This window comes from Cervus elaphus, chromosome 26, assembly GCF_910594005.1.
Source record: "Cervus elaphus chromosome 26, mCerEla1.1, whole genome shotgun sequence".
NCBI classification, from domain to species: Eukaryota; Metazoa; Chordata; class Mammalia; order Artiodactyla; family Cervidae; genus Cervus; species Cervus elaphus.
The window spans coordinates 18,075,051-18,082,281 of NC_057840.1; positions in this window are offsets into that span (position 1 = coordinate 18,075,051).

Sequence of the window (7,231 nt, forward strand, 5' to 3'; positions counted from 1 at the left end):
AATTGCTTTATAATGAGAAGGAACTTATTTTCATGTCAGGTTGAAATTCTACTTGTTGCTTCGCGTGACCTGACTTTCTGAATAGAGTCAAAAAGAAACAAAGAAATTTCCCTTCACACTCCCTAATTCCAGAAAGTATATAAACTTTTTATTATTTTGAAATCAATAGAAACATGTTTCAGATAGTTTTTTACCAAGTATGGCTAGTAATGTCTTGCCTCATATATATATATGAGGAGTAGGAAGTGATTATGGATACAAGTTGTTTAAACAAGGTTTGAACTTAAATATTCAAGTACCTAACTTGAATGACAGTTCAAAATTATTATGGCATTAGGATATTTAGAATCTAAAGTTCTGTATTAAAATAAATATAATTATGCTTTTATTAATAAATATGTAAGTCACAAAATTTTAAAATAGAGAAGGACCCCTGGAAGAATGTCTCTAAGAGTTCATTGGCTCTCCCCAGGTCTTTAGTTCCAACATCCGTTACAAACCTGCTCTCCATTTTTATTGTCAGAAACCTGATTCTGTGGCCAACCGTTACTCTACCAGGCTCACCATCAGCCCTTCTGATTTCACTCCTAGTAACCTAACCTTCAATCAATACTGCAAACCATAAACTTTCCTTAACCCTTGCTTTCATTAAGTAAAATGTTTCTCATGTGTATGTCAAATCAAGGCAGACAATCAGAGTCTTCTCCCACTCTGTCCCATTTTATCTTTCCTGGTCTTAGCCAAGACCACCTTTCTTTTTATATTTTAATACATATACTACCACTCTGATCCTGGATTGATTCCTCGCTAACTCCTGCCCCTCCAACTCAAGTTTCTCACCTCTCACCTTGGTTGTTCACTTCTCTGAACTCTGAATGCACTCATGGTCAATAGCCACAGTGTTTGTTTCCATTCCTTATTCTAGCATCTAGCCCCTACAGCAGATCCTTTTCTACTTCATACCTTTAACTTCCCTATATGAACTGATAACTACTGCCTCTATCTTTAGCTCAAACTTCTTTCCTGAACTCCAGGATTGTTTATCCAACTAAATAGACTTCCACAAGCCCCTACAAAGCATCAGTCCACTTGCCAGCATCCATACCTATCATTCCATCTCCTATCCTCTCACTATCAATGACTGCTTGTGCCCCTCTCTAAGTCCATTTCCTATCTTTGTCCACCAGATCCCAAACACAGTGCTTTGTAAATTCTCTCTTCCTCCCCATCATGAATTTTTCCTTGTCTATTGGGTTAATTATCCTGTTGTATCCCCTACCCTAAAAAAAAAAATCTACCCTCTCTTGATCTGACATCACCTTCTAGTTCCTGCCTCATTTTTTGGCTCCATTGTACAACAAAATTTTTTACATGGTTGTGTCTCTGTCTTAATTCCTTCCCTCCTATCAGGATTTTGCCTCTGACTTAATCACCTTGTCAAGGTCACCATTGACCTCTCCTTTACTAGATCAGTTGGTCAGTTCTCATTCCCAACTTCATTGCCTTGTTGGCTACCTCATTCTTAGAACACTTTCTTCCCCCACAATCTCCTGGTTTTCCCTTCTTCTCCATCCTCCAAACCACTAGCAAAGTAATTTTTTATTGAAGTATAGTTGATTTACAATGTTGTGTTAATTACTGCAGTACTGCAAATTGATTCAGTTACATACATATATACATTCTTTTTCATATTCTTTTCCATTATGCTTTATTATAGGATAGTGAATATAGTTCTCTGTGCTTTACAGTAGGACTTTGTTGCTTATCCATTCTACATAAAAAAGTGCAAAGTAATTTTTAAATTACTTTAGTAATTTTAGTTCATCATGATACTCTAAAATCCCTTGATGGGTCTTTTAGCTTCAGGATAAAGTCCAGACTTCATTTGTTCTTCAATGATCTGATCCTTGCCTATCTTTCTGGCCTCATATGTTTTCATTATCTCTCCTTTCTCTTCCTCCTTTTACCCTCCCCTGCCTCAATATATTGGTCTCTGCTTGCAGCATGCCATTCTTCCTCGTCTTTGCTGACATGACTAACTCTGCCTAGAATGTCATGATTGACTTACCTAGCTGGTAGCTGACAACTCTCTTGTCTCCCAAGGCAAAATTAATCCATCGTTACATTCTGTACCTTTCATCATATGTGTTAAATAAGATGCTTGAATGCATGACACAGTGTGAGGTGTGAGGCATATTCCACTTGCTCAATATTTGATTATTATGATGAGTGATAAAGATGACGCTCTGTCTCCTCTTCTAGACTGATTCTTGGAAAAGTAGCTTTTATTTTATTCCTTATCACCATCCAGCACAGGATCTTCCCAGTCAGCTGTAGGAATCTAAAAAAACATTTTTGGACCTCTTAAGGGGCACAGGGAGACACCCACAAGAATGATCAGAGAACCTTTATTTATAATGTGAAATAATATTCAGTTCAGTTCAGTCACTCAGTTGTGTCTGACTCTTTGTGACCCCATGAACTGCAGCACGCCAGGCCTCCCTGTCCATCACCAACTCCTGCAGTTCATCCAAACTCATGTCCATTGAGTCGGTGATGCCATCCAAACATCTCATCCTCTGTCGCCCCCTTCTCCTCCTGCCCTCAATCTTTCCCAGCATCAGGGTCTTTTCAAATGAGTCAACACTTCGCATCAGGTGGCCAAAGTATTGGAGTTTCAGCTTCAGCATCAGTCCTTCCAATGAACACCCAGGACTGATCTCCTTTAGGATGGACTGGTTGGATCTCCTTGCAGTCCAAGGGACTCTCGAGAATCTTCTCCAGCACCACAGTTCAAAAGCATTAATTCTTCTGCACTCAGCTTTCTTTCTAGTCCAACTCTCACATCCATACATGACCACTGGGAAAACCATAGCCTTGACTAGATGGACCTTTGTTGGCAAAGTAATGTCTCTGCGTTTTAATATGCTGTCTAGGTTGGTCATAACTTTCCTTTCAAGGAGTAAGCGTCTTTCAATTTCATGGCTGAAATAATATTAATGATAAGTATAAGTCTACATCCCCAAAGTAAAAAACCTAAGCAAAACCACACACACACACAAAAAACTGTAGGGACAAAGCCTGTTGAAACTGATGATTCAGTCAGCTGACCTTACCTTCTGACTCAGTTCTTCACTGAGAAATCACATAAGTCCCCAAAAAGCATATACTCAAGGTCAAAGATATGTGGCCACGAAGCCTGTGTTCTCACATGGGGGCACCCAAAGTTTATCGTTTCAGCAGCCCTCCTGCAAGTGAAGCGCATGGCAGCTCAGAAGCAGCCCGAGGATGGGCCCGCTACTGTTTTTACTGAGGTCTGGGTGAGAGGCCATGAGAACGTGCCTGGGACGACCACTGTATCACCACTGACTGCGTCCACGTTTTGTCCTTTACTACATTATCCCAGGGGGCATCCGCAGTTAAGAACCCACCCACCTGCCAGTGCAGGAGACGGAACGAAACTCGGATTCGATCCCTGGGTCCAGAAGATCCCCTGGAGGGGGGCACGGCAACCTTCTCCAGTATTCTTGCCTGGAGAATCCCATGAACAGAGGAGCCTGGCGGGCTACAGTCCAAGGGGTCGCAGAGAGTCGGACACGACTTGAAGCGACTTAGCACATACGCACATGATCAAACTTAGCCAAGATTTCAGGGTAGCAGGTTTGCCACGCCCACCATATTCATCAGTAGGAAAGAAGACAAATGAATATTGCCTTATCTGCTGTATCAGACAAGATGCAACCAAGAAAATTAAAATTTTAGGAGAAAATTAAATTTTAGGAGAATTTAATGTAGGGATTTGGTTACACAGGTATTTGATGACTGAAAGACAAAAAGGAACACAGGGGTAGCACAGGCAGTAACTGCCATTCCTGGCATTCATGAACAAAAGGAAAAGGGGGGAGTAGGAGCTAGAAGCTTTCCGGGGAAGCCTGCGGAGCTGAGGCTCAGACCCCTAGGGTGAGGCGCTCTCCAGCTGGTGTAAGAAGCCAGCTCCCCAGGGGAGGGCCCCAACAGAGCTGGGACTCGTCTCTTAAGGAGACATTGGTTGCCGCTGTTATTTTTGAAGGAGGGCAATGACATCAGTTCTCGGCATGGGGAAGAAAAGCAGAACTAAAAACTAGAACCAGCTGGTGTTGGAAGAAACGACTGCCGGCAGGCGCAGGCGCGTGGTCCTGGCAAGTGGGCCAACGGGAGTCCCTCCGCTCCTGGTGCCTGTTGTGCGGTGTCCCTCTAGCGCCCTCTATTGGCAGACCCTCCCAGGGAGCCGGGGGGCAAAGGAGACATGCGTTTGCCTACCCTCAACCTCATCATCACAAGGAAGAATACAGCCGTGGGTTTGGAGCTGAGACAATAGCCGAATAACCAGCACACTACTATAATTGGACAGCAGACACTGTGAAAATGCATGAAGTAAACTGATGCTCACTTGCATAGATTAAACTCATAATTCCTTATGCAAAAATAAGAAATACGCAGAATATGTGTAATTTGATGCCATATATACAAAGTTTAAAAAGATGAAAAATAGTACTCAAATACTTTTATGCATATGTAATCAACTGCCAAGAAGTCATAAGAATGATCAAAAATAATCTTAGGATAATGACTTCCTCTAATAAAAGCAGAAAACAAAAGGAGAAGAATGCATTTGGAAGGAAATACAAAAAGTATCCACTCTGTTTGCAACATCTTATTCCATAAACTGGGCAGACGGTACATATTCTTTCATTTGATGTCTTGTACTGTCCCTTTATCATTTTTTCTAGTATATTTGGATTTCTTTCTTTTACATTAGTGAGGTATTTAATTGATGAATACGTTCCTAGCTATGAGGCATGAGTTAGGACTGACTAGTAAGGCATACATCTACCCTCCAGCTACACACTTCCTATTTTTATTTTCATGGGTCAAGAGCATATTTATACTAGATGTCTCCCAGTAAGAGTAGATAATAAGCAATTGCTTTTACATCATGTCCAAATGACAGTCCTCTCACTAATTCACTAATATGTTCTATACATCCCTCAGATACGTAAATCTGAATTCATATATGGTCATATTGGAAGTAGGGTCTGGCCAATGAAAGATTTATATCTCATACAGTAGGATCTACAGAAGTATGTCCCAAATACAAACAGACATCCATTCTGGGCATCCATTCTCTCTGTTCTTAGTAATTTAATTTTTTTTTTCAGTTCATTCAGCAGCTTTGTTTCAGGCATTGCGCTACAGGTTAGAAATACATTATGGACAGTAAGCATGATTTCTTCCCTGAGAAACTCATTTCAGTGGTAATTATATAAAATGTGATAATTTTTATAACATGATATGTTACAAGTACTTACCAATGCTTGAGGCTTGAAAGAACTTAGAATGGATGTAAAATCTTGTAGAAATAATTTATTTTAGGCCTTATATTCTGTGCTTTAAAATCTACCATTCCTTATATTTTTAATTCTTAAAATTTATAATCTTTGGTGTTTTTGAATTCTAGCAAATGGAGCCTTACTTTTAATCCTGAAGTTGCTATAGTGGATCTCCTAATTATAAATAAGAGAAAGGCAAACTATATGCAGGTGGGCGGGCGATGAAAATCAAACAATAAAGCCACCTGAAATGTGTTTTATGTGAGGTCTGATGCCAAAAACATTAAATTCCTGTCCTATGGTAACTATGTGAGAGTCCTTATAAATTGTCTGTGAAAACACCCATTTTAGCCCTCTGGAATTCAAATATTTTATAAGTCTGTTTTACCTGCCCTTAACTTACAAAGCTTTTTGGCTCGTTAGTCATCCTGGGTAACTGTTTTCAAATTTGACCTTCTGATTCTAGAAGATATATAAACTGTTATATTCTTTATCATAAAAAAAGAATATTGGCCTCTTTTTCAGTTTCTTTTCTCTTTATTCATGAAGGGTTAAAAAAAATCAGACTCTTGGAAAGCTAATCTTTAAACAGCATTATGAAAAACTCAAAATTATCAATATCCTAGAATGTTTTCATCATTTGATATTTCTTTATTTAAAAGATTAGAACCATAGTATAAAATGATCTAAGTATAAGAATTTCTGAGTCTCCAGCCAGCAGACCGAATTTCAAGAGTCTGACAGGAGTAACTGAAGGGTGTTTTCTTTTTAATTAATATCTGAGATAAAAAAACGAAAAGTACATAAGAGGAGCAGGGGAACAGGGCTTATAAGTCTTACAGTTGATCAAAGCTATCACCAGGGTTATTCAACTCATATTTATATGAGATGTCACAAGTCTCTTGAGGACAAGTAAGTTAATATCACTCAGTTTATCCCTACTATTTTTCTCCTTTTATCTTCAAGGGGCCTGGAAATTCTCTGGGAAGATTGTCAAAATATCTTCTTTCCTCCTCCAAATACTACTCCATGTCTCCAGATCCTGTTAACTAAAGGAATCCTCTTCACAGTTGTTACTGTTTTCATATCCAAGTATCTTCCCAAGAATGACTTTGTTAGAGGTATCTGTGTGTGCCTGTGTGTTTGTGTGTGTGTGGTATGACCAAATTTACATAAGCAGTCCTCAGCTCTAAGATTTTTTTCATAACACTTATCTATGAAATACCTAGGAGATACGGTCAGAATGGAGTTAGAGAATGTGAATGGACTTTTAAAAAGAGGTCAAAACAGGAAAAAAAAAATTACCACTGGAGATCACTCATGTAGATGAAAGAGCTGACACCATGACAATGGGTCAAAATGCAAAGATGGACTAAAAAAGGCAGAAAGTAGAGGTAATGATCATTGCAGAGAAGGCTGTGAATATATGTTAGAAATTACTGGTCTAGATTGTATAAGGTCACCGGGGCAAAGTCACAGAGTGGCAAAGAGATCAGAGAGAATATATAGACCATGTCCCAGTACTTGGTACCTGGAACATAGTATGAAATCAACAAATGCTGTCTGAATGAAGGACAAAAGATGGAGGGTGAGCGCTGAGGGGAAGTGGAAGCTGAAGAGAGAGAAACTGGGAAGCTTGCTGTCTGTAACAGAGCATTTCAGGAAAAAAGGATGAGTGGAAACGAGTACCTTGGTTATTCCCTCCAGAACCACAGGAGACTCAAGAACGAACATGAGATTTTAAGGTGAGACAGAAAGATGTTTATCAGAGAAACTGGACTCTGACCTTAGATTCTTTAGAAACTAAAGAGCTACTCCTTCAGGTGCATTTCCCTGAATCAAGGCCAAATGAAACTACACTT